Raw genomic sequence first — 27,388 nt, forward strand, 5'->3', positions numbered from 1 at the left:
AAAAAAAAAAAAAAAATAAAAACCTAGACCTCCCTGGCGTCCCCTGGTTAAGACCCCATGCTTCCACTGCAGAAGGTATGGGTTTGATCCCTGGTCAGGGAACTAAGATCCCACAAGCCACACAGTGCAGTCAAAAAAAGAAAACAAAAACAAAATACTCCAAACAACCCATTTAAAAAATGAGCAGAAGACTTGAAAAGACATTTTTCCAGTGAAGACACAGATGGCCAACAGGCATGTGAAAGGATGCTCAACATCATTAATCATCAGAGAAATGCAAATTAAAACCTCAAAGAGATATCACCTCACACGGGTCAGAATGGCTATCATCACAAAGAACACAAATAACAAATGTTGGCAAGGATGTGCTGAAACGGAACCCTTGTACACTGTTGGTGGGAGTGTAAACTGGTGCAGCCACTATGAAAAACAGTATGGAGGTTTCTCAGAAAACTAAAAATAGAACTACCATATGACCCAGCAATTCCACTCCTGGGTATTTATTCGGGAAAAAAACCATGAAAACAATAATTCAAAAAGATACATGCACCCCAATGTGCATAGCAGCATTGTTTACAATTGGCAAGATATGAAGCAACATAAGTATCCATCAACAGATGAATGGATAAAGAAGATGTGAGATACACACACACACACACACACACACACAATGGAATACTACTCAGCCATAAAAAAGAATGAAATTTGCAGCAACACAGATGGACTTGCAGGGTATTGTGCCAAGTGAAATAAGTCAGACAGAGAAAGACAATGTATAATACAACTTATATGTGGAATCTAAAAAATAGAACAAATTAGTAAATTTAACAAAAAAGAAGCAGACTCCCAGATACAGAGAACAAACTATTGGTTATCAGCAGGGAGAGGAAAAGGAGAGGGGCAAGATAGGGGTAGGGGATTAAAAGGTACAAACTACTATGTATAAAATAAATAAGCTACAAGTATATATAGTGTAACACAGGGAATATAGCCAATATTTTATAATAATATAAATGGAATATAACCTTTAAAAATCATGAATCACTATGTTGTACACATGAAACATAACGCTGTACATCAACTATACCTCAACTAAAAAACAACAAAAGCATTTAAACAGTAATAACACAAAAAGGTGGAAGGGATTAAATGGAGTTAAAGTGTTCTAAGTTCAAAGCATTTTCTGGTAATAGGCAAAAGTATTACTTTATATTAGACAGTAATAATTCAAGGATCCAGGTCTTAATCTCTAAAATTGCTATTAATAAAAATAGCAAGAGAATACAAGACAATAGAAGGAGGTAATATAATAATAAATATGCTTAACTCTAAAAGAAGGCAGGGAGAGGGGAAAAAAGAATGCAAAAGTGGTGAGACTAATAAAAACTAGACAACATATATAAATCCAAATGTTAGTAATTCAATTAAATATAACTGGACTAAATATACCAATTATACAACATAGGTTGGCAGACTTGAGGAAAAAACTATATGCTGCTTTAAAAGATACACCTTAATTAAACCCTGTCACTTTACTTCATTCATTCATTTACTCATTCCCCCAAGTGGGAAATGATATACTAGGTATAAACTAACCAAAAGAGAGCTGGTAGAGCTATATTAAAATTAAAGTAGAATTTAAGGAAAGAAATGTTAGTAGAGGTAAAGGAACATTTCATAATGATAAAATAATTACTTTTAAAGGTTGTTATAGAAACGTTAGTTTGTATGCACGTAGTTACTTATTTTCAAAATATATAAAGCAAAGATTGACAAACGTAATAAGGAGGAATATACAAACCCACAATCAGTGAGGATTTTCAAACAGTGAGGGACTTTATTTCTCAGAATGACTGAAATAGACCAAAAAATGAAAGAATATGGAGAATATGAACAAAATGTCTCGACTGACATCTATAGAACACTGCAGCCAACAGCAACAGAATGCCCAGCATTTAGAGTGCATGTGGAGTGTCTGTAAAGTTGACCAATACACTGGGCCACAAAGCAAGTTCTTAACAAATTTTAAAGAACTGAAATCACTCAGAAAATGTTCTCTGACCACAGTGGAATAAAGCTAGAAATAAAAAATTAAAAATACCTAGAAAAATCCCCAAACCACAAGTCAAAGAAGAAATAAAAGTGGAAATTAGGAAATATTTTGAATTGCATAATAATGAAATTACAACATACAAAATTGGTGGGATACAATTTAAAAAGTCACAGAAATATATAGCCTTATATGCATATATTAGAAAAGGAAAACAAAAACTTAAGTCATATTATTTATATTGTGTGTTTCCACCTGCTCACTGTGGAAAATTTGGAAATGCAAAAAAAAAAAAAAATTCAGATAAACAAAACTCACCCATCACCCACTGTTAACATTTTGGAGTATTTTCCCTTTCTGCTTTTCTCTACGTTCAGTTATACCTATACTGATCTTTTTTGCATGTTTGCCATCACACTATATGTATGTGGTGTACCTCTACCATTATCTCATGTTTCCTTGTAACCGCCAAGGCCCTCTTTTGAGCTGCAGAAGCTGGTTTCTGACAGATGCTTTGCTTTCCCTGGTTTTTATTTTATAGAGTAAGAAACACCTGCCACTCTGCTGCTTTAAAGCCTCGTTCCTGAGAAATTCCATGCGCCAAACAGAGGATCAAAATTGATGCCAAGTGGTAGCCCCTTTCTTGGCTTGGCCCGGCCTGCCTGAACTGCCAGGGCAAATCTGGACACCGTGCTCTGCAGCCTCCACCAGCTACCAGGCACACAACGGCATGCTATCCATCACGGATAGGCCTGAGGAAGGGCTTCAGTGGGTAGGCAGGGGTCAGGATGCTGGGCAGACTCTGGGATCCACAGCTTCGGGCATCCTTCCCTGGAAACCCAGTATCAAGCCTGTGCTGCTCGGGGCCCCAGCAGAGCCCTGACAGTCATTGCTAAAACTGAGTGAGCACTTCTCTAGGGGCCCAGTGTTGACCTAACACTTGCCACTCACTGCGGGAGGCCGGATAACATAAGGATTCAAAGTGGTCTCTGGAGCCAGTGGGCTGAGTTCAGACGTGACTCCACTGCTCATCAGAGTCAGCTATCCGCTCTGTGCCTCAGTTTCCTCCAAGTCTCTGACAGTCCCTACCTCCAAGTGTAGCTGTAGGGTTGAGTCCATGGTCACGAAGTGCCTAGACCAGGGCTGGTATACAGTGAATACTCAGTAATTATCACCTTGCATAATCTTCTCTGTTCTCTGGCAGAGGTCATTGTTACTACCCATTTACAATGAGGAAACTGAGGCACACGGAGGGTAAGCAGCTCCCAGCACCCACAGAGGTTACAACGCAGCCGGGCGGATGGACACAGAACAAGGGACTACAAGAGTGACTGAGAAATGACCACAGAGAGCCAAGGCTGTCTGTAGCTCTCCCAAAGGCTTCCTTGGCCGCGCTGGAGCCCTCTGTAGTAAAAGGTGACAGAGAGAAGCGGCGAGAGCTTCTATCTCTTAGATCCGGGATCCGAGACACCCAGAGAGATGCTGAGCCCTGATAACATGCAGCACGCAAGCTAAGGGCTAAAGACTGCCCACTGCTCAGTGTCATGGTCTCCACAGCCACCCAGGTGTGCCATCCCATCCCATGCATCATTAGAATAAACTTCAGAGGGGCTATTCAAGAAGATGGCGGAAGAGTAAGACGCCGAGATCACCTTCCTTCCCACAGATACACCAGAAATACATCTACACGTGGAACAACTCCTACAGAACACCTACTGAAGGCTGGCAGAAGACCTCAGATCTCCCAAAAGGCAAGAAACTCCCCACGTACCTGGGTAGGGCAAAAGAAAAAAAGAAAAAACAGAGACAAAAGAATACGGACGGCACCTGCACCAGTGGGAGGGAGCTGTGAAGGAGGAAAAGTTTCCACACACTAGGAAGCCCCTTCGCGGGCGGAGACTGCGGGAGGCGGAGGGGGGAGCTTCGAAGCCGCGGAGGAGAGCACAGCAACAGGGGTGCAGAGGGCAAAGCGGGGAGATTCCCGCACAGAGTATCGGTGCCGACCGGCACTCACCCGCCCGAGAGGCTTGTCTGCTCACCCGCCGGGGCGGGCGGGGCTGCGAGCTGAGGCTCGGTTTCCGTCGGAGCGCAGGGAGAGGACTGGGGTTGGCGGCTTGAACATAGCCTGCAGGGGTTAGTGCACCACGGCTAGCCGGGATGGAATCCAGGGAAATGTCTGCACCTGCTGAAGAGGCAAGAGACTTTCTTCCCTCTTTGTTTCCTGGTGCGCGAGGAGAGGGGTTTAAGAGCGCTGCTTAAAGGAACTCCAGAGACGGGCGCGAGCCGCGGCTAAAAGCGCGAACATGTATGCTTCTGTGTGAGATCTTGTCTGTATAGCTTTGCTTCCACCATTTGTCCTAGGGTTCTATCCGTCCATGGTTCCTTTTTTAATTTTTTTCTTAATATTTAATTTTAATAACTTTATTATACTTCACCTTCGTTCTTTCTTTCTTTCCTTCCTTCCCGCCTTCAGACAACGAATCATCCCAAATTGAGAAGGTGGTCTCTGAGAGACCCCAAAGAGAAATCACCTCAATGTTCCCTGAAGTTACTGGCAAACACGTCCATTCAGCAGCATCCTTGTTCTGGGCAAAATCATCCAGCAGAGCCCAAGTGCAGAGGCTGCAGAGGCCACCCTGCCCAGTGTGGATGTGAATGTTGACTCCCAGGTTGAGCAGACAATTTGGCCTCCATCCCAACTGAAGGGGGTGTGGAGGCTAGATGGAGAACAGAAACCTCAAGAAAATCATTTCCCAACATCCACACTGGCCTCGTGATTTCATTCTTTTCTTACACACCCAACTGTTGGGAGTCATCATTCACATATATATATATATTTCAAAATAAACAACACAGCTTTCTGCAAATTCGTATTGCAATACCAGCAGATAAGATTCCTAGCAGATCTCAGCCTTGGTCCTTAAAACATTCTTTAACAGTGTGGAAGATGCTAACGTAGACAGACAACCCAGAGTTCTTTAAACATCGAGCTCCAAGTACTCAGGCCATTCTACAAGTATTTCTGCCGCCGACTTTTTCTTCACACAGGCTGGAAACAAGTACAAACATAAGTAAAATCAAGGCCGGCCTTGCTGGTGTCCAGGTGCTACGGGATCTGGCTGAGGGCCATCAGCCTCTGATCCCTCCCTGACTGTTCCCCACCCCAGCTCTGGTCATTTCTGAAAATGTGATCCCCATACATGATGCTGTTCTCTGGAACCTTGGAGGCCACAGGAAAAGGCTGATGATCCTATACGTACAGAAAGGATTAGCTTCTGGGATATGACTTTACTGACCACAGGACAGTTTTCACAGACTTTCCTAACCCTTTCTTGACAAACAACACCGTGAGAAAAGCATGCTGCTCATCACATAGCTTGGATCCCCCTCCCAGGTACCAGGTAGGATTACATGTCACTGATGTTATCTGCTTTGACTCACCACATGTGAGCAGCAGAACGAGTTACTCAGCATTGATGCATCACTTGTCAGCGTGCGACTCTCCTTTTCCTCTGGCGCTAGGACCAACCAGCAACATTCTAGCTGGTAGCTGCTCCATCCACCTGGCCCACAGGTAATGACAGTAAGGAGAGCCCCTTGCGAACTTGTGATGGGCATAGAGTGTGAACGAGAAACAAACCTTTGTTGTTTGAGCTGCTGAGATTTTTGGAATTATCTGTTACTGCAGCACAACCTAGCCTAGCCTGACGGATACTATAACAGTGGACAAGAAAAGCATTTACCACATTAAGAAACTGAGACCCAGAGGGGTGAACTGAGCTGTCAAACGCCAGACGGCTGGTGGAAGGCAGAGCAGGAGGGCTGGAATGCTTGCCACGGCCCCTCACTGCCCTCACACGACAGCAGTTTCTACAGGACAGAGACCCACGACATGAAAGGACTACTCACTGTAAAGATAAAGCCACTACCATCTTTTTTTTCCAGATACTGTAAAACCGACTTTCGAATTAAGAGTTAAGTTAAAATGAAGCCTCATTTCCTACCTACCTCAGACTTAGAAGTAATCTATACAAGAAAATGCTAATTTATTTAAAGGGGGAAAAAAAGGCACAAGGGTAAGCCACACATTCTCACCATTTGTACTGAGGTGGCCAAGTCTGCTTGTTGTGGTCCCAGGTCCCCGTCACCTCACTCCACCCACCTTCTTGTCCCACATCAGAACCTCAGCCCAGTCCACCACCACCACTTCTGTCAGAATCATCCAGTAGGAACCATAGAAGCTAAAGAGACAGGATCAGCGATGAAAAAGAATGTGGTGGAGCTCCATGTACCGACAGAAAGATCTTCAAGACATATTGTCATTTGAAAAACACAAGTTTTGGAAAGAGCATAACAACACATATAATTTGCCCATATTGTCTCCCTACAGACACGCAAAACCATATACATTTTCTACAAGTATACATCTATGAACACAGATGCAAAGAAAAATACCTGGAAGAAGACATACTTTATGAGAAGAGAGATTACTTCCAGACAGGGAAGGAAAGGCACCAGGATTGGTATAGTACTTTTATTCATAATGTTTTAATTTTTTATAAGAAGAATATATACTCAAAGTTACTTAAACTTTAAATAAGCCTTTTTATTCATCAGGGCATCTTAGGAAACCTTGAGGCAGCTCAATGCAACCTTCTCAGCAATCACCATCTGTTAGGGAACTTTGAGTTTCAGCTCACCCTCCTAGGAAAAAACGCTCAGTCCCCATTAAACTAAATGACAATCCATTAAAATCAAACAAACTCTGGTGGAATGGTATGACTCCTTCTGTGCGCCTGTCAATGAACGGAACACTCCTTCTGATTTGGTGAAATATCATTATCAAGCTGATGGGTGTCTTCAGTTTAGTAGGAGTCTGTCAACTCATGGTATTGCCACTAAACCTGGTTCGAAATAAGGTGAAAAATCAAGCCCTACAAAGACAGAATGGAGCAAAAGAGTCAACAGAACTGACTTTCAAGTAGATTTTTTTTAAACCTTAGGAGCTTAGGCAATACCACATTTAAAAAATGCTCCATAATTACCAAAGGTCTCTTCATTTCCTTTGTCTTGTATTTCCTTTCATGTAACGCAAGCTTCCGAACACTTTAAAATAATATGGGCTCAACTGCCTTCTGGGTAACATTCTGACCCCGAGTGATGTTTCCACTTTGATGGATGATGCCAAAGGTACCTCACACTTTCCACCCAATATCTCCTCCCCACCTAAGTGGCTACTGTTACCAAGGAAACCACTTTAGATTCTCTCTTCCCTTCTGCTAAAACCACATCCTATGGCTAAAGTCTATCCAGCAAATACCATCTCTGGCAGAGCCACATCTGCCACGCACGATGTGGACTTCTAAAAACATTCTGTCTACCGCAGTCCTGGACAATAGGAATTGATCATCGCTATTTACTTACTGAATTCAGATTTAAGATCATGTAAAATAAAGCCATCCCTCCCTGCCTACCTCAAATAGGTACCTGCCTACCTCAGGGATGACATTCCTCAGATTGCAAAATGCCAACAAAAATAGGCTCTGCCAGGGGCTTCCCTGGTGGCGCAGTGGTTGAGAGTCCGCCTGCCGATACAGGGGACACGGGTTCGTGCCCCGGTCTGGGAAGATCTCACATGCCGCGGCGCGGCTGGGCCCATGAGCCATGGCCGCTGAGCCTGCGTGTCTGGAGCCTGTGCTCCGCAACGGGAGAGGCCACAACAGTGAGAGGCCCATGTACTGCAAAAAAAATTAAAAGTTAAAAAAGAATAGGCTCTGCCAACCTGATCATAAACCCCTGCATAACCTGAACACATACATCATCGAACACATCTGGAACGCTCCTCGAGGAAATGACTTCTCTCTGGAATAAGGTTCATTTTGGCGAAGAGGACTCACAGCCTCCTCAGCCCAGTGTTACAGTGAGGAAGACAATTATACCGTGTTTGCTGACATCGATCATGTGGACAGGAAGCCTCCACCCTGCTTCAAGTTGCCCAACAATGAGGTGGGTGGGCCAACACCTCCCATCAGCAACTGAACAGGAAGCTAAGACCAAGCACGTTTTTATACAATACTGATAGAACTACACAGAGATCACACACAGTGGGTCAACTCAAACAGGGTCCTACTTTCCCTGCTGCGTAAGCCACAAAACACGAGCTCAGTTCTGCTTCCAGGCTTCAGAAACTAGACAAACTCAAGTTGCCATTCTTTAATGGGTCTTCATGGAGCCCTGTCTCTCTCAGGTTTGGGGTTTGGGGTTTGGGAGGGGAGTGGTTATTCATTTTTCGTGTTTTGGTTTCAATTTCTTAACCTGGAAAACAAGCCCAGTCCTGTATGCCTCTACCATACCAGAAAACTACTAACAGCCCCCTCTGGAAAAAATTTAGCAGACGGATGAGGCTACAGTCATTGGAAGCTTTTAAGTTCCATTAATATTCACTTACTTCAAGTATCTGAAAGCACATAATCCCTCAGAATTTCAAAGCAGATCGAAAAGGCAGTCTGTCCTCTCAATATCTCCTCTCTCTCCCTCTCTCCCATCTCCTTTTTTTCTCTTGCGAAAGCACCACATAGTTTGAACTCCAGATACAGACTCTGCCACCTTGCCTACTACAAGCGCAGGAATGCAGACAGACGATGTGAGCACTTGGGGGGGGGGCGGGTGGAGGCTGATGGAATGCAGATAACCTTTCAGGCCTTCTGGGAACTCAAATGTCTGACTCCACATCCTCAGAGCCCAGTATCTCTGAGGGGGTCAAGAAACCCCGTTCAGAGCGTGCGCTGAGCCAGCCCCTCCCTTCTCTCCTGGAACCACAGTCTTCTGGAGTGGAAAAGAGTACGGTCCAACACCCCCATTTTACAGATGAGGAAACTGAGGCCCTAGGCAAGGCCAAGACTTGTCTGGATCAACCAGAGCTAGGTCCCAGGTCTCTTGGCACTGAGGCAAATGCTCTTTTATTTACTTCTGGTTAGGGTAGCCCCCTCAGCAGCCGAGAGTCTCACCCCATCCCCACAGCAGGGACTGGCGCCTGTCAGATGGGCAGGGGCCCCACCTCACCATGTTCCTCCCCTCAGTCCCTCTCTCCCCACTGGGAATTCCCATGGTACTTTATCCCCACCACTCTCACAGGATGTGGTAGTTAACTTTAATACTTAGATGACATTTAGCACAACACTGGTCACACTGCAAGTATTTATCATGACGAAGGAGAGGGTGGTGCAGGCTGGAGCTTCTGTCTGGTTCATCTTTGAGGCCCAGCATTTGCCTATGAGGGATAGTGTCCATCTGGTTAGTCCCCGTATCCCCAGCACAGAGAGGATGCTAGATTAAAAAATGTTGAATGAATGAATCTAGCACAGCACACTGCTTATAACGGGAGCTTCATAAATGCTCATTGAACGAATATGTGGATTTCCAGAATTCACGGGCTCACACAGGGAGTGTCCCTGGCCGAGTTCATTAGTAGACAAATTCGGATTTGCAGGCACCAATATTTTCTATTGCTCTAAGACTTTTCTGTTGGCAGCTGCCTTGAAAAGTTTAACCAAAGCCCAGCTCTCAATTTCCAGAGCATAGCCTATACATTCTCTTGGTACATAATCACCTATTGCTTTGTGACAATGTCCTCCATTGTGCCTTATGGGGCTGATATACAATTGTTGTTTGACATTTTCCTGGTGTTACCCAGGCTTTGAAAAACAAAGTTCCAAAGACACCCTGCTCGGTATTCATCTCTGAGGGCCCAGTGAATAAAAATACCTTAATAAAAAAAGCCAACAGAAGACAACAGAGCCTTGAATCAGAAACCCTGACCTGGAACTCTATTTAAGAGTTTAAGTGCTTACGCAGAAGAAAGTTCTACAGAAGGGGCAGGTTCGGAAGCCAGAGGACGTCTGGAGATGGCATTGAGGACGGACACAGAAAGCGTCTGGAGCTTCTCAAATGAAAGGCAATTTACAAGAACAAAATACTTTAGTCACCTCAGAGGCTTGAATTGAAACCTGGCCTCGAACGAATAAACACTCAGCAGATCGCTGGCCAAAATGCTTAACAGGAGACTTTTATTGTCTGGGACACAAATCTACCTGGAGCTCGGCCAGATGGTACCTGGGATGTGTAGGAGGGGACTCGCGAGGGCCATCGGGAGATTGAGAAGATGCCAAGTTCTTCCCAGAGGCGGCACACCCTGGGGCCCCACCCAGTGAGGGGCTATCTTAGGGAGCAGGCCCTCCCCGACAGCCAAGATACACCTGACCTGCCAGGCGTCTCACTCTGTGACCTCACGACAGCTTCACAGGAGTGAGCAGAAAGGGGGTAATGCAGGTGTCCCACAGCAAGAGGCTTTTTCTGTGATCCGAAAGCTCCAAACAAAGAATTTTTTTTTCTAAACACCCTGGTATTTTAAGTGGATGCAAATTCCCTGGTAGATGAACAAAGTGGGGAAAGCACCTCTTTCAGGGCTTTGGGGCTAAAGCCAGGGAAAAACAGACAAGCAAGAAAAACTGTCCAAAGCCCTTTCCCTTGGCCAGGGGATTCCCGGAATTTTTATCCGCAGACTCTGACACCCACGCAGCCAGCCTGCCTCTGCTCTTTGGGCCCTTGTGTTCCTGCTTCCAAGGAGCCAGGAAGGACCGGACTCCACCCATGTGCATCCACCGAGGCTCCTGCTGAAGGATGCTGGCGCCTGGCTGGCCCGCACGCACTTACACACATCCACTCCCAAAAACCACGGAGCCGGTGCGGTGGGCAAGGCAGACCAGGCTCTGCGTCCTGGTTCTGCCATCTTTTCTCTGCTCTGAGCTTCGGTTCCTTCATTAGAAATTGAAAACCATAATTTCTGCCTCCATAATTGTCTCACATTAAGTCAAGGTTTATAAAGCTTAACAAGTAGGGGTTGTTAATTATCTTTTTCTTGTAGATTACTAACATTGAGAAAAGGCAGCAGTGGGAACTCCTCAAGGCCTCCCACTGTCCTTTACAATAAATTTCCAAATCCTTCCCAGCCCAGGAGGCTCTGCTTGGCCTTCCTCACTGTAACGTCCTCAATACACCCTGTTCTTTCCACCTCTGAGCCTTCAACCATGCTGTTCCCTGAATCTGGCATGCTCTAACCCCTCCTCATCCCCAGGAACTAGTTGAAAAGGCTCATTCTTGGAGGAGCAGATCCCAGACTCCCCTAATCCTAGCACAGCTCTGATAATCTGTCTCATGACATACATACTGTTATTTTCACTCACAGCACTTAACCCCTTTATAACTATGTATTTGTGTGTACCACCCCTTCCTCTTCCAGTAGCCAGCAAATTCCATTTGGCCAGGCGCTGAGCCCCTGGATTCATTCGTTGCTGTATCCCCAAAACTTGGGAGATTCCTGGCACCAGCAAGGTCTCTGATAATATTTGTTGAATCAGTGTGTTGAAGAATTGAAGCCCCAAAGAGCCAGGAGGAACCAGGAGCTACAAATAGCTCTCTGACAGCTTGCAGCACCAGGCTGGGGAGCAAGCAGAGCACTTCATACCCATGGGAAAGCCAGAAAAACAATTACCAGCTCATTATCAGAAATGCTAAAGCACCCACAATTCACTCAATGGAGAATTCCCTCTTCTGGGCTCTGAGTTCCACAGGCCTCTTGGAAGATTGCCAGAGCTCCAAAAGACATAAAACCTACTGGGGTATAAAGAAGAAGGGAGATGAGTATGGATTTTCTTAAAAAGGTAGTGTACTTGGAACAGGTCATTGCATTTTCAATGGGGTGTATTTAAATACTGTCATGTCTACCTGAGTCCCATCCTGGGAAATTCCAGGCCTGGTTTCTGTTTTCTCAAATACCCAGCACACCTGTCTGGGTGAATACTTTAGAATACGTTTAGAAACACAGAATGTCTGCCTGTGTTTTATCACACCCAAGCTAACAATCTCAGTGCGCTGAGATGACATTGATCCAAAAATAAACATCATAATCCACTCTAATAAAGTCGGTCAATACCAGTATCACCACCACCACCCCGAGTGGATATTAGGTCATCCAGTGTAAGCAATGGTTGAGGTTTAAATGTTATAAATCGGTGTGCGGGTGTTCCCAGGTTCATTCCATAAGCAGGCAGAGGCAGGCAGTTCTTTGGAAGGGCCTTGTATCCAGAAGGACAGCTCTACGAAGAGCACAAGCCCACCTGTGGGTCAATTCCAGGAGGCAAGCATAGGGGTGGGGAGGTGGGCAGAGAGGGAGGGACACTCACTGAGTCCCGTTCAGTGGTTAGAACCTGGATTTCTGCTTCAAATCCTGGGTGCAGCACTAACAATCTGTTGACTTTGGGCTGGTTATTTAATCTCATTGAGCCTCAACTGTCTTATCTGTAAAATGGGAGAAACGATAACTACAGTATAGGGTTGTTGGGAAGATTAGGTGAGCTAAAAAGCCAAAAAAAAAAAAAAAAAAAAAAAACTAAAGCCCTTTGACCAGTGTTGTACATTGTAAATCTATGTAAGTGTTTCCTATCAGACGCATCTTTATTTCATTTCATCAAAGCCTCAAGCCAAACCTTCCGCATTGATAGTTATTCCCTTTTTACAGATAGAAAAACTGAGGCTCATGTGGGTTAAGTAGCTTATACAAAGCCACACAACTAGGAGATGACAAGACCGCACTTGAACCCAATCATCATAATTACCATTTCCAGAAAGCCAGGTGGTATGCGAGCACTTCACAGCGACAATCTCATCAAATACTCAAAACCACTCTGTAAGGCAAGAATTACTAAAACTATTTCATACAGAGGAGGACACAGGGTTGGAGAGGTTAACTATCTTGGCTGAAGTCACACAGTTAGTTAAGGAACAAAGCAGGGGCTTGATCCCAGCTCTGACACCAAAGTCCATGGTCTCTTCCATTTAAGTCCTGCCTAATATTTGTTATAGATCTAGTAACTCCACTTGAAATCATCAACATGCCTGAATTCATATTAAATGTAAAACACTGGCCTTGTTAAGTGGAGTCCAGGGATGGCCCTCTCCATGAAGGGGCCTGCTGCCCTGAATCACAAGGAGTTAGGATATCCCCAAAGAAAAGCCTAGCTTTCCACCCAGTTCCTTTCCTTCTAGAAGGTTTGGTTTGGGGTCATAGATAGCAACTGGGGAATGTGTTAAAATGAAGCACGGGAAGTTCTTAGTCATTAGACTTTCATCTTTTGGGAATTAGAACACAAATATTTTCTCACATAAATCATCATCTGGTCCCAGCTCTGCTACCATGGAGGGGTTTTCCTTAGCAATATGTGACTGCCCTACCCAGCTAAGTGTGACTCTGAAAATATCTACCAAGTCATTTCATCCTCCCAACTCTTTTCTGTCCTTAACCTGTATCGTGAGGATGACACAGAGAAGAGTCAGTATCAACACCCTAATACAAAGATATAGTAGTGGTGACTTCTCATGGTTTTTGGCTTTTTTTTTTTTTTGGATGCGTTGGCTCTTCGTTGTTGCGCGCAGGCTTTCTCTAGCTGCGAGGAGCAGGGGCTACTCCTTGTTGCGGAGCATGGGCTCTAGGTGCGCAGGCTTCAGTAGTTGTGGCGTGCAGGCTCTACAGCACAGGCTCAGTAGTTGTGGCGCACGGGCTTAGTTGCTCCACGGCATGTGGGATCTTCCTGGGCCAGGGCTCGAACCCTTGTCCCCTGCATTGGCAGGTGGATTCTTAACCACTGCACCACCAGGTAGGCCCAGGTTAATATTTTAATAAAACATGAGGGGCTTCCCTGGTGGCGCAGTGGTTAAGAATCCGCCTGCCAATGCAGGGGACAAGGGTTCGAGCCCTGGCCCAGGAAGATCCCACATGCCGTGGAGCAACTAAGCCCGTGCGCCACAACTACTGAGCCTGAGCCTGCACTCTAGGGCCCATGAGACACAACTACTGAACCTGCGTGCCACAACTACTGAAGCCCGCGCGCCTAGAGCCCGTGCTCTGCAACAGGAGAAGCCACCACAATGAGAAGCCTGCGCACCGCAACAAAGAGTAGCCCCTGCTCGCCGCAACTAGAGAAAGCCCGTGCGCAGCAACGAAGACCCAACACAGCCAAAAATAAAAACTAATTAATTAATTAATTAAAATATTAACCTACCAAAACCTGGTGCTGATCTGGTGCTTTGCAAATTACCTGGACCCTCATGTTGACCTATTCATTAGTTCCATAGAAAACGATAGTTTTCTTTAAAGAAAAATGACTACTCAGCAAAAAAAATACCAAAGTGGTAGCTTACTAGAGAGTACTCTAAATGATTTTAATGAAGTATAATAGAACACAGAATTGCCTTGCTGGTTCTGAAACGGAGCAGGACCCTATGGTCCTTCCCTACCACGTCCTCCGCCTGACTTTTGTGTGTGGAAAAACTTCAGCTAAAGAATTAGTTTAATCAGAGAAGCGAGAAAATGCAGAAACAAAGGAAAACAGTCCAACAAGACTAAATAATAGTAGTTTAGTCATCAAGCAAATTCAAGGACCTTTAGTTCCTCCTCGAGGGCTGTAGATAATATTCTGAGCCATCTCCTGTGAGCTGTATTGTAGATAATGAAACGCCCACCTGGTGAAGTTAACTACATGGTAATCTTACTGTAGCCATGACATAAGCTGCCACAGTCTGTGAATTGGCCTCAAAGAAATGAAAACAAACCGACCCTGCAACCGAAGACTAACTATACCTAAAACAGTCAAGATGACGCTGGTCAGACCACGTGACCAATTTCAAGGTGCCTGTCAGAGCTGACTGCACAGTTTCTGCATGTAGCCCCCTCCCTCCGCCTATAAAAGCTCTTGCCCCCTGATTGTCACGGGGGGAGTCGGTCTTTGGACAGGCGTCCGCCTTCTCCCCGGTTGCCGGCATCCAAAACAAAGCAAACTTTCCTTTCCACCAACCTGGCCTCTTTAATGGCTTTTGAATGGCAAGCAGCCGGACCCCACTCTCGGTTACACTTCTAGAGGCAGACCCCTTGTTAGGGCACTGTGCCCCTTCTGAGGGTCAAGGTAAGATCCCCTCAGAGTAAAAGCATCCCAGGCCTCACTGGCTCAGCTCCAGAGGGTGGAAGGATGGTGAAGGGGAGGAGGGATGGTGGTGAGCTTGTCTTGGTCAACTCTGCACCAAAATCTCTGCCCACAGTTTGGTCTGTGGCAGTTTCTAGATAAAATACATAAGAATTCAAGTCAGAATGTCTTGCTTTGACAAACTTTCTAGCACTGAGTAAAAACCATCAATTAATTGAAATGGCAATGATTAGTCTCCTCTTACTACAAGAGTCAAGTTTGGAAAAAAACACTTGCTGTCACTGAGTGATGCACCAAAGAGTTTCCCTTAAAACAACTTTGGACCCTATAGATGGATGAAAGGAAGCCCTTTGTATGAAACTCAACTGACTTTGCCCAGAAGATAAAAGGAAACAGGACTTCCAGAAACCTGCAAAATACCTACAGCTTCTGCATGACAAAAATTCAGCACAAGTATAAACTTTACCTTCTTAAATTTCACCTTGCCTCAAACCCCCAAAAAAGAAGAATCGTAGAAGGAACTGGTAATATAAACCTCAAATCCTAGGTTTATGTCTTAAATATCGAGTAAACATTGAACTCTTTTCTTTGGATAAAAAGAGACAAGAATTTGATATTCTCATTAGGCAAGTTAGCGATAGCGCTGTAAAAAAAACACTTGAGGGCTTCCCTGGTGGCGCAGGGGTTGAGAGTCCGCCTGCCGATGCGGGGGACGCGGGTTCGTGCCCCGGTCTGGGAAGATCCCACATGCCGCGGAGCGGCTGGGCCCGTGAGCCATGGCCGCTGAGCCTGCGCGTTCGGAGTCTGTGCTCCGCAACGGGAGAGGCCACAGCCGTGAGAGGCCCACGTACCACAAAAAGAAAAACCACTTGATCTTTATACCTACATTACATCACTGTTTATAGTATTCCTAATGTCTAATCTAAAATAAACAGTGCTGCTGTTACTATCAAAGTGATCATCAATGACACACAGAGTGGAACCAATGTGAAAGGTTCAGCTGGGATACCCCCTGACAATTGTAGGATGTGGGTCCTCCCTTCTCCAAATTCCTGACTTCTTGATCATCTAGGAAGGATTCACTGCCCCTAGGCCAAGGGCCAGTAGCAAAACAGGTACAACCAGGGCACGGCCTGAGGATGCTGCCAAAAGGAAAGTCATCTGTGTGTGCCCATGTCAATTCTGAGACCCTGTAAACAGCCCAGCTTTGGGGGAGCCCATTTTTTTGATATATAGGGCAGTGGGGTGGAGGAAATCTCAAGATTAAGGACCACTTTCTTTTGCCAAGAAATTCATTCCTATCGCATGGAGTAAAACTGTATTCTAGAGCCATTAATAAGCCAAGCCCTGTTGGGGGAGAGGGTGGCGGCCTGAAATTCCAGACTGCAAAGTACACAGTGCCCAAGGGGGAAGGAGCTACAGAGCCCTCCCCTGAGCAGGGCAGGAGAAGAACAGGGGAATGGAGCAACTACTGGCCACTCTCCCTCACCGTGGCTGTACTAAATAAACAACTGTTGAACACAGATGACCACTGCAGTGGCTAGTAACTGCCACTGATGGAGCAGCTACCACGTGCCACCCGCCGTGCCAGGCGTTTGATACACCCTATCTCATTTAACCTCACGACAGAGCTCTTTTTATCCCCATTTTACGAGAAAGAAGACAGGGGTTCAGAGAGATCACGTATAACACGCCCATGGTCACGCATCACAGAAGTGACAGAATCTGGATTGGGGCGCAGGTTTGATGGGCTCCAAAGCTTGAACTTGAATTTCTTCATTACACAAAAACACAATCTACTCTTCTTAGACCCTTTCTTAGCCCTCTCTTCTCCTAGGCTGTCATTTGTTTTAAATCCACCTTTCTTACCTGCAGTAAAAGTCTGTGTCTCGTCCACTGGCCCCACTTGCTGAGATTAGAGCTATCTGTCCCCAGGGTGAGAACCGGATAAATCCTGTGCACTCCTAATATCCAAGGTAGAGTTACTATTCCCTGGATGTGGGAAATCTCAGATAGGCGGCTTTTAGGAGCGACAAACCCGACCCTGTGGCAAGCACAGCTGGCTTCATCCTTAAAGCAGAAAACCCAGTAGTTAAGGCCATGGGTTTACTGGCTTCCCACAACTTAATTTTAAAGGCCAACAATGGAGGCATTTCCCAGAAAGCAGAACTAAAGAGGCATCGTGATCTGGCAACCCTTCTGTTTTTTCACAATATGCCAAAAGACTCTATGCATATCTGAGGCCGCATATCTGTTCTGAACACACTGTTCAGGCCACCCTGCCAAGCCTTGTCTCATTTCCCTTCTTTGCGTTTCAGGAAGCTGGAGGGAGGTCCGCTGCCCCCTCCCCAGGGTCACGCAAGACACTGGGAGCAGCCGGATCCGTCTGCAGGCTGTACTCCATCAAGGCCCCTGCCAGCCTTTCCACCTTCTCTTGGCAGCCACACTTTGGTCATTGTTGCTCAACGCTGAACGCACAGTGGAATCAGCTGGGGATACAGAGGCCTGGGTCCCACCCCCAGGGATTCTGATAGATCCAGCCTGGGCATCTGAATTTTACAAACGCCCCAGGTGATTCTAAGATACAAGCAGGATTGAGAAGCTCTGCCTGGACCACCGTGGGATAAACGATTCCCCTGACACTGAAGTTCATGCCCCCGAACTTTCGTGGCATACCACAAACTCCCGGGTTTCTCCGCCTTGCTCCACCCGGGGCTCTTCTAGAGCAGCTTTGAATCCCGTCCGCTCGCAGGATGACGCCTCCCTGCTCCTCCTCCCTCGCAGCGCCCAGGACGCCAGAAAACTTGTGCCCCGCGCGACCCACCCCCGTCGCTGGGACTTACTTGGTCGCCAGGTGTGCAGACCTCTCAGCAGCAAGGAGCAGCAGACCTCGCAGGGAGCGAGAGCCTGATGCGCCGGGAGGGCGCGAGCGGGAACACTGAGACTGGGGAGTGCCGGGCCGGGAGCGCGCGGCGCCCGCAGCTTCTCCAGGACCGGGGAGGGAGCAGCCGCGGCACCGGCTGGGAACGGGAACTGGCCCGACCGCAGCGAAGGCCGCGCCCCTGTGGCCGCGCCCCGAGCCTCTGCGGCCTGCGCGGGGAAGGCGAGGCAGGGCCCGGGCAAGCGAGTCGGGGTCGGCGGGGCGGCCGCTCGCCCGGACCGGGCGGGGGAAGCCGGGAGAGGCGGCGCGCAGAGAGTAGCCCGGGGCAGCCGAGAGGGGCGGTCCCTGCCCCAGCAGGGCAGCCAGGCCACCGCTCAGGCCGAGCGGGCAGGCCTGAGAGCTCGCCCGGGAGTGACACATCGCGAACTAGACGCCAGCTCGATCTTCGCCTCCGCGAGCCTAGGCCCGTCCCCCTAAATGAGCCAACCGGAGGCAGCAGCACCTGAGCAAGATGGTGAAACGCCTGTTAAAACGTTAACAAGTGCTCCCGGGTGAAACTCGCGTTAAAACGTGACAGGTGCTCCCCGGTGAAAAGTAGCTCAAAATCATCAAGCCTTTTACGACAGAGCATATACTTCGATTTATACTTTTTAAAATGTAAGCTTTTCTTCATGTCCTTAAATCTCTTCTTGGCAGTGTACATTTTATAGTCTATACATTATGCTGTGAAGACCTGTAAGGGACTTTTTAACATGCTAATACCTTTCGCAATAAAATGTTTTTTAAACGTTTTAAATGGAGAATCTACATAAGGCATAACGATGCTATAAATAAGTTGTCACATTCACACTAGAGTACATTCAATCACATGACCACATATGCTCATGAATATTTAGATTACCATCAAAGGCTGCCTTCTGATAAAAGTTTGTTCCTAACTCAAAAGCGAAACTTTGCAAACGTAAACTTGATGGGCTACCTTGTGCAAACTTGTAAGCTCCAAAATAGAGATGCTAAAGATACCAATTCCTCCAGTTTATACCCTTACATGAACCTCTGGTAGAAAAATTACAAAATTTTTCTTTTCTCTAGGATTCTGGATTTTATCTTCCATATCTTTTACACTCTCATATTTTCCATATCCTGTTTCTCTGGCTGCATTCTGAACAACTTCTCAGTTGTCTTTCCATTAATCAATTATTTTGTGGCTATTCCAACCCCGCTGTGTTACTCATCTGTGTTAGGCGGAATACTCCCTACACCTGGAACCTGTGAATATGGCAAAGGAGAATTAAAGTAGCAGGTGGAATTAAGGGTGCAAATCAGCTGACCTTGAGATGGGAAGATAATCATGGACTATTGGTATGGGCCCGATGTAATCACAAGGGTCCTTATAAATGGAAGAGGGAGGAAGAAGAAGGAGAACTAAAGAGATAGCAGCCTGAGAAGGATTTGGCCTGATGTTGCTGGTTTTGAAGATGGAGGAATGGGGCTATGAGCCAAGAAATGAGGGTGGCTTCTAGAAGCTGGAAAAGGCAAGGAAGTGGGTTCTCCAGTAGAGCCTCCAGAAGTAATGCAGTCCTGCTAACACTTTGATTTAAGCCCATTGAGACTCACTTTAGACTACTGACCTCCAGAACCGTAAGATAATAAATGTGTGTTGTTTTAAGCCACTAACTTTGTGGTAACTCGTTACAGCAGCAATAGGAAACCAATACACCATCCATTTAAGTTCTTAATTTCAACAATAATATATTTTCTAAGAGTGTTTTCGTTCTGTTTCTAATTTTCTTGGTCATTTTTAATAGTCTCCTGTTCTCTACTGATTCCATCACTTAAAAAATTCATACATAGTTATTTTCGTTTTTAATTAAACTTTTTATTTGGGATAATTGTAAATTCACATGCAGCTGTAAGAAATAATGCAGAGAGACCCTTATACCCTTAACCCAATTTCCCCTCATGGTAACATCTTGCAGAACCAGGCTGTAGGCATTGGTACAGTCAAAATACAGAACACTTCCATCACTACAACGATCCCTCACGTTGCCCTATTATATCATACCACTCCCTCCTTAACCCCTGACAATCACTAATCTGTTCCCCGTTTCTATAATATGTCATTTCAAGAACATTATATAAATGGAAGCACACGGTATGTATTGGGATTTTGTGATCTTGTTTCGGGATTGTTTTGTTCACTTGGCATAATTCTCTGGAGATTCATCTAGGGCATTGCATATATCAATAGTTCTTTCTTTTTTATTACTGAGTAGTATTTCATGGTATTACCACAGGGATACCACAGTTTAACCATTCACATGTTAAACAACATTTGGATTATTTCCCATTTTTGGCTATTATGACTAAAGCTGCTACAGACATTAAACTACAGGTTTATATGCAAACATAAGTTTTCATTTCCCTGGGATAAATGTCCAGGAGTGCAACTGATAGGTCATATGGTGGTTGCATGTTTAGTTTAAGAAACAGCCAAACTCTTTTCCACAGTGGCTGGACCATTTACATTCCCAACAGCAACGTCTAAGTGATCCCAGTTTCGCAACACCTTCGTCAGCATTTGGTGCTGTCACAATGTTTTATTTTAGCCATTCTGATAGGTGTGTAGTGTATCATTATAGTTTTAATTTGCTAATGATGCTGAACACTTTTTTATGTGCTTATTTGCCATCTGTGTCTCCTCTTGGGTGGAATGTCTCTTTGTCTTATTCATTTATTAACTCGATTGTTTGCTTTTTTCCTGTTGAGTTAGATGTGATTTGTTAGATGTGATTTGCAAATATTTTGTCCCACTCCAGGCTTGTCTTTTCATTCTCTTAATAGGATCTTTCACAGAGCAAACATTTAAAATTTTGATGCTCCCTAGCTTATCAGTTTTTCCTTGTATGGATCATGCTTTTGGTATTCAGTCTAAGAACTCTTTGAAAAACCCTAGATGTTAAAGAATTTCTCCTTTCTTTCCCCAAAAGTTCAGTTTTATGTCAGACATTTGAGTTAATTTTGAAATAAGACTTGAGTTAAGGTTAATTTTATTATAATTGTTACTTTTGCCTATGGATGTCCAATTGCTGCTACAGAATCACCGTTGAAAAGCTATCTTTCCTCCATTAAATTACCTCTCCACCTTTGTGTGGGTCTATTTCTGGGTTCTCCATTCTGTTCCATTGATCTGTGTGTTTATTCCTCTGCCAATACCATACAATCTTGAATTGGGTCGATGGATTCCTACCATTTTATTCTTTTTTTTTCAAAGTTGCTTTATCTATTCTAATTCCTTTGCCTTTCCATATAAATTTTAGAAAAATAATCTTGCTGGGATTTTGATAGGAATTGTGTTAAACCTGTATTGGAGAGAATTGACATCTTTATTATATTAAGCCTTCCAAACCATGAACATGGTATGCTTCTCCATTTATTTAGATCTTTGATTTCTTTCATCAGTGTTTTGTAGTTTTCAGTATACAAGTCTTACACGTTTGGTAAAGTTTGCACTTAAGTATTTCCTTTTTAAAAAGTGTATATGTTGTTGGTAAGAATGTAAAGTTGTTCAGCCAATGCGGGAAACAGTTTGGCAGTTCCTCAAAAAGTTAAACATAGAATTACCATATAACCCAGCAATTCCACTCCTAGGTATAAACCCAAAATAAGTGACAAGAGGTACTGAAAAATATATATGTACACACATGTTCATAGCAGCATTATTCACAATAGTCAAAAGGTGAAAACAGTCCAAATGTCCATCAATGAATGGATAAACAAATCATTATACACATACGATAGAATATTATACAGCCACGAAAAAGAATGAAGTGTTAATACACGCTACAGTGTTGATAAGCCTCAAAGATATTATGCTAAGTGAAAGAAGTCAGATATAAAAGGTCACATATTTTATGAGTCCTTTAATATGAAATAACCAGAATAGGTAAATTCATAGGGACAGAAAGTAGATTGGTGTTTGCCAGGGAATGGGGGTGGGGGAGGGAAGAATGGATATGTGGTTCCTTTTGGGGTGATGGAAATGTTTTGGAAGTAAATAGTGATGGTGTTTGGACAACATTGTGAGTGTATTAAATGCTACTGCGTCGTTCACTTTCAAATGGTTAATTTTATGTATGTGAATTTCATCACAATTAAAAAGTTAGTTAAAAAAAGCAATTGTAAATGGTATTATATTTTTAATTTCCGTGTCCAAGTATATAGAATACAATTGATTTTTGTATGTTTATCTTGTAACCTGTGACCTTGCTGAACTGACTTCTTGGTTCTAAGGGATACTTTTTTATAGATTCCTAGGGGTTTTCTACATAATCATGTCATCTGTACATACTGTTTCATTTATTTCTTTCCCATCTGTATGCCTTTCATTTCCCTTTCTTGCCTCACTACACTGGTTAGAACTTCCAGTACTATGTTGAATAAGAATAGTGAGAGCAGACATCCTTGCCTTGTCCCCAGTTTTAAGGGAAAAGCATTCAGTCTTTTACTATTAAGTATAATGTTAGCTGTACATATTTTATAGATGCTTTTTATCAAGTTGTTGATGTTCCCTTCTGTTCCTATTTTTCTGAGGAATTTTTTTTATCATAAATGGGTATTGAATTGTGCCAAACACTTTTATGCATCTACTGATGTGATCACATGATTTGTAATAATAGTTAAAATACAGTGGATTACTTTGATTGTTGTTCAAGTATTGAACCAGACTTGCAGCTCTGGAATAACCCGCCTTGGTCATGGTATAGAATTCTTTTTATGTATTGCTAAATTCTATTTGCTAGTATTCTTTTTTAAGAATCTTTGAATCAATATTCATAAGGGATATTGGTCTGCAGGCTTATTTTTGTTTGGTTGGTCTACTGTGCCTGGTTTTGGTATACTGACTTCAGTAGCTTCACAAAATGAACTGGTAAGGGTTACCATAATGCCCCGTCTCTGGTAATTTTCTTTGCCCTGAAATCTACTCTATCTAATATTAATAAAGCCACTCATTCTTTCCTTTGATTAATGTTTGCATAATATATCTTTTTCTATCCTTTTATTTTCAAGCTGCTTATATTGTTATAGTTGAAGTGAGTTTCTTGTAGACAGCATAAATAAGGCTGGGTCATGTTTTTAATCCACTCCACCAGTTTCTGTGTTTTAATTGGTGTCTTGAGATCATTTACACTGAATCTACTTATTGATATGTTAGGGCAGCGGTCTCCAACCTTTTTGGCACCAGGGACCGGTTTCGTGGAAGACAATTTTTCCATGAATGGGGGGCGGATTGTTCAGGCGGTAATGCAAGCGACGGGGCGGATGGTTCAGACAGTAATGGGAATGATGGGGAGCAGCAGATGAAGCTTCACTTGCTGGCCCACTGCTCACCACCTGCTGTGTGGCTCAGTTCCCCAGGGGTTGGGGACGCCTGTGTTAGGGTTTTAGGGTTTTGTTTTTTGTTTTTACTTTTGGCTGCATTGGGTCTTCATCGCTGCACGCAGGCTTTCTCTAGTTGCGGCAAGCGGGGGCTACTCTTCACTGCAGTGCGCGGGCTTCTCATTGCAGTGGCTTCTCGTTGCGGAGCATGGGCTCTAGGCGCACCGGCTTCAGTAGTTGTGGCATGTGGGCTCAGTAATTGTGGCTCACAGGCTCTAGAGCGCAGGCTCAGTAGCTGTGGAGCGTGGGCTTAGTTGCTGCGCGGCATGTGGGATCTTCCAGTACCAGGTTCCAAACCCATGTCCCCTGCATTGGCAGGTGGATTCTTAACCACTGCACCACCAGGGAAGCCCCTATAATTGTTTTAAATAGTACCTTTACACATATTCAGAGCCACAACTCACAATATTTTAATTTTTGCTTCAACCATTATGTAAGAAACTCAAGAGAAGGAAACTCTATTGTATTTATCCATACTTTTGCTTACCATGTTATTTTTTTCCTTTCTGATGTTTCCAAGTTCCTTCTTTTATCATTTCCTTTCTGTTAAGAGAACTTCCTTCAGTCATTCTTTTAGGGTAGGTCAGTTGGCCGCAAATTTTCCTAGTTTTCCTTCATCTGAGAATGTCTTGATTTTTCCCTTCATTCTCAAAGGTTATTTTCACTGGATTCTGGGTAGACAGTCCTTTTCTTTCGGCACTTGAAAAATGTGCCACTTCCTTCCGGTCTCCCTGGTTTCTGATGAGAAATCTGGTGTAATTGAAATTGTTTTTCTCCTGTAGGTAAGGTATCATCTCTTACTTGCTGCTCTCAAGAATTTTTGTCTTTAGTGTTCAGAAGTTTGACTACAATGTGTCTGGTGTGGATTTCTTTGGGTTTATGTTTGGAGTTCACTCAGATTTTTCTTTTCTTTTTAAATGTTAATTACTATTTATTAGACAACAGCTGTATACCAGCCATTGTGCTGGGCATTTTATGTACACTATTGCTAATCCCACCCACAAACTTGGGAGTTAGGTGTCTGTTAGGTTAAACCATGTGAGACTGTCATGGCTTCATTAAACTTCTTTAACCTGTAGGTTTGTGGCTTTTGCCAAATTCAGAATATTTAAACCATTATTTCTTTGGTCACTTTTTCAGTCTGTCCTCTCCCCTCTCCTTCTGTGACTCCCATGACACAAATGTTAGATCTTCTGTTATATCCCCACAGGTCCCTAGGGCTCTATTTTGTTTTTTGTTTTTTTTTTCAGTCTGTTTTCTCTCTGCTTTTCAGACAAGGTTAATTTCTATTGTTCTCCCAGTTCCCTGATTCTTTCCTCTGTTCCCTCCATTCTGCTGTTGGACCCATCCACTGAGCTTTTAATTTCACTGTAATTTTACTGTGTTTTTCAGTCCTAAAATTTCCATCTAGTTCTTCTTTGTATCTTGTTTCTTTACTGAGAATGTTTGTGTTTTCATTTGCTTCAAACACATTCCTCATTGCTCACTAAAGCACTGTTATGATGTCTGCTTTAAAATCTTTGTCAAATAATTTTAACGTATCTGTCATTGTCTGTTTGGGCATCTACTGATTGTCTTCCTTCATTTAGTTTGAGATCTTCCTGGTTCTTGGAATGATGAGTGATTTTTCAGTTGAAGCCTGGACATTTTGGAAATGATGAGACTCTGGATCTTATTGAAATCTCCTATTTTAACCGGATTACTCTGAAACCATTCCAGCAGAGGAAGGTGTGGGCCACTGCCTCGATACTGCTAAATGGAGGTAGAAGTTCAGGTTCTCACCCAGCTTCTGGTGTCACCCAAGGGAGGGTCCACCTTGTTACTACGGAGGGGAGGTAGGAGTCTCAGCTTCCCACCAGGTCTCCACAGATACCTCCTTGACTGGGAGGAGTAGGAATGCCTCATTACTGCCCCCTACATGGCCTTCACTGACACCACAGGGAAGAGTGGCTTTGTTACCACTGGGTGATAAAGTCCTAATCTGTCACTTGGTCTCCTCTGACACCACCCAGCAGGGATAGGGAGGGGCACCTTGTTACTGTCAGATGGGGTTTTAAGTACAGGCTCCTCACACGGTCTCCACTGACACTACTGGTGGGGGGGAAGGGGAGTGATTGTTACTGCTGGGCGGCTCCCTACTCAGCCTTTTCTGACACTACCCTGGCAATGCTGGTGGGGGACAGGGTTAGGGTGCCTTGTTACAACCTGGCAAGGGTGGAAGTCCAGGCTTCCCTCTTGAACTTTTGCTGGCTTGGGTGGAGGTGAGGGTTCCATAGTTTTTCTCCATGGTGTTTGGCTGGGGTAAAGCACTTATTCTCTAAGTTTTATCTGGCTAGACTGTCCATTTCCCAGTCCTCTGGCTAGAGAGCAGCTTTTCTTGTTTTGTTTGTTTGTTTGTTTTTCATCTCTGCTCATGCTCATTGGTGCTTTCAGGTTGCTGGCTTCTTCAGCTAGAAGTCTGAGATGCATGAGGCAAAAGAAAATCCAGGGAATTCAGCAACATGTCATGCCTTGGGTCCTAAGGTCTCTAGCTGTTCTGCTTGCTTTATATATTATGTTCAGGGATTTTAGTTGTACTTAACTAAAGGAATAGGGAAGAGTATGTCTATTCCATCTTCCCAGAAGTCAGTCTCCAAATATACTTATGTTCTGTTTTTGATCATTTCAATATCCTGAAATTTGTTTTTTCTGTTCTCATTCATAGTGTATCATTTTCCTTATTATTATCTTTTAAATTTTTAAGTGGAAAACCTGAGAACCTGAATTAGGATCGCTTTCTTCAGAGAGGATTTGCATCTATCTCTGCTGGGAGCCATGAGGCTTACTAACTGGGGACTGTTTTAGTTCTCTTCAAGGGTCCTGGTTTCATACAGAATTCTCAGGTTCAGTTTTCCTGTCCTGCAAGGGTTAGTCATCTAATTCTGGGGCTATTATTGGCAAGGATATCTGGGCCATTTGTTTACCATTACTGTCTAGCCTTTCAGCTCACTTTATCTTCTTTCTTTTTGTGGGAGAGGGGCTGGTACAACTTCAAGATTTTCCTTATTTTCTTTCAAGCCCAGAAATGCTTTTCAAAAACTATGTTTGCTATAGTATATCCAGGAGCTGGTTGTATTGTGGCTAGAGGGCCAAAATCACTGGTAGAAATGGAAATTCCTTACATATGACATTTGCTAGTACTACCTGGAAAACGACCGGAAAAATAGTCATGATTAACAGATTTTTGTTAAAAGGCCAGACATGAAGATTTTATTGTTAACGTTTTAAATTCCTTAATGAAAGCTGTCATTTTAGGTAGGAGAGACAGATTTTAGAATAATCTACAGCACAACTGAGCCTTGCTTACTATATTACCATAACTGTGTTCTGGGTCACAGACAAACTTGGTCTTTTGGGGAGGAGTTAACAACTATCGAAAACTGGAATACTGGAGGGTATACTTGAAAACAGTGAGGTGTAACAGCTATGAAACATGGTCAAACCTGTAGTCTATGGCTCAGCCTCACTACAGAATTGCAGCTGTAGCTGAAAAGTCCTTTGGTCCTTCTTCCCAAGAGTAAAAACCAAATCTTTGTTTTATGCTCCTGTGGCTTGTTCCCTCTCATTCTAATAACGTGTTTGGAAGGTCCAGCTCACTGCATTCCACAGAGACATAAGAGAATTTCTGATAACCAGTGTTGTTTTATTCATGACTCTTCTTTCTTCCACTTATTCAGTAAGTACATTTAAGAAGGTGACCATTTCTTGATCAGCCAAGAATCAAATTTCAGCTTCCGGGAAACACATTTCCCTCATAATCGTGACCCTTCTACTTTAAAATCTTGTTCCAAGGATAGCTCTGTACAAACTTAATGCTTCAGTAAGAACAATAATGATTGTTAAGACTTATTATATGCCAGGCTCTGTTCTAAGCTTATATATATATATATATATATATATATATATATATATATATACGTCACAAAAAACACCTAAGACATATAT

The 27,388-nt window shown here is 44.0% G+C and overlaps 1 protein-coding gene across 4 annotated transcripts in view; it reads right to left on the reverse strand.

The window, feature by feature from the left end:
* NOD1 (nucleotide binding oligomerization domain containing 1) overlaps nt 1-18,379 on the reverse strand; it is an 83,099-nt gene extending 64,720 nt beyond the window's left edge. For 2 of the 4 annotated variants that reach the window (XM_024754999.1, XM_024754998.1), the window contains exon 1: nt 17,928-18,377. The gene's annotated coding sequence lies outside the window, so the exon portion shown is untranslated. Of the gene's footprint in view, nt 1-17,927 lie in introns of all 4 variants that reach the window. The other 2 variants (XM_024755000.1, XM_024755001.1) reach the window with 2 other exon arrangements.
* Nucleotides 18,380-27,388: the final 9,009 nt, after the last annotated feature.

This window comes from Neophocaena asiaeorientalis, unplaced genomic scaffold (assembly GCF_003031525.2).
Source record: "Neophocaena asiaeorientalis asiaeorientalis breed wild unplaced genomic scaffold, Neophocaena_asiaeorientalis_V1.1 scaffold36, whole genome shotgun sequence".
In the NCBI taxonomy this organism is placed as follows: Eukaryota; Metazoa; Chordata; class Mammalia; order Artiodactyla; family Phocoenidae; genus Neophocaena; species Neophocaena asiaeorientalis.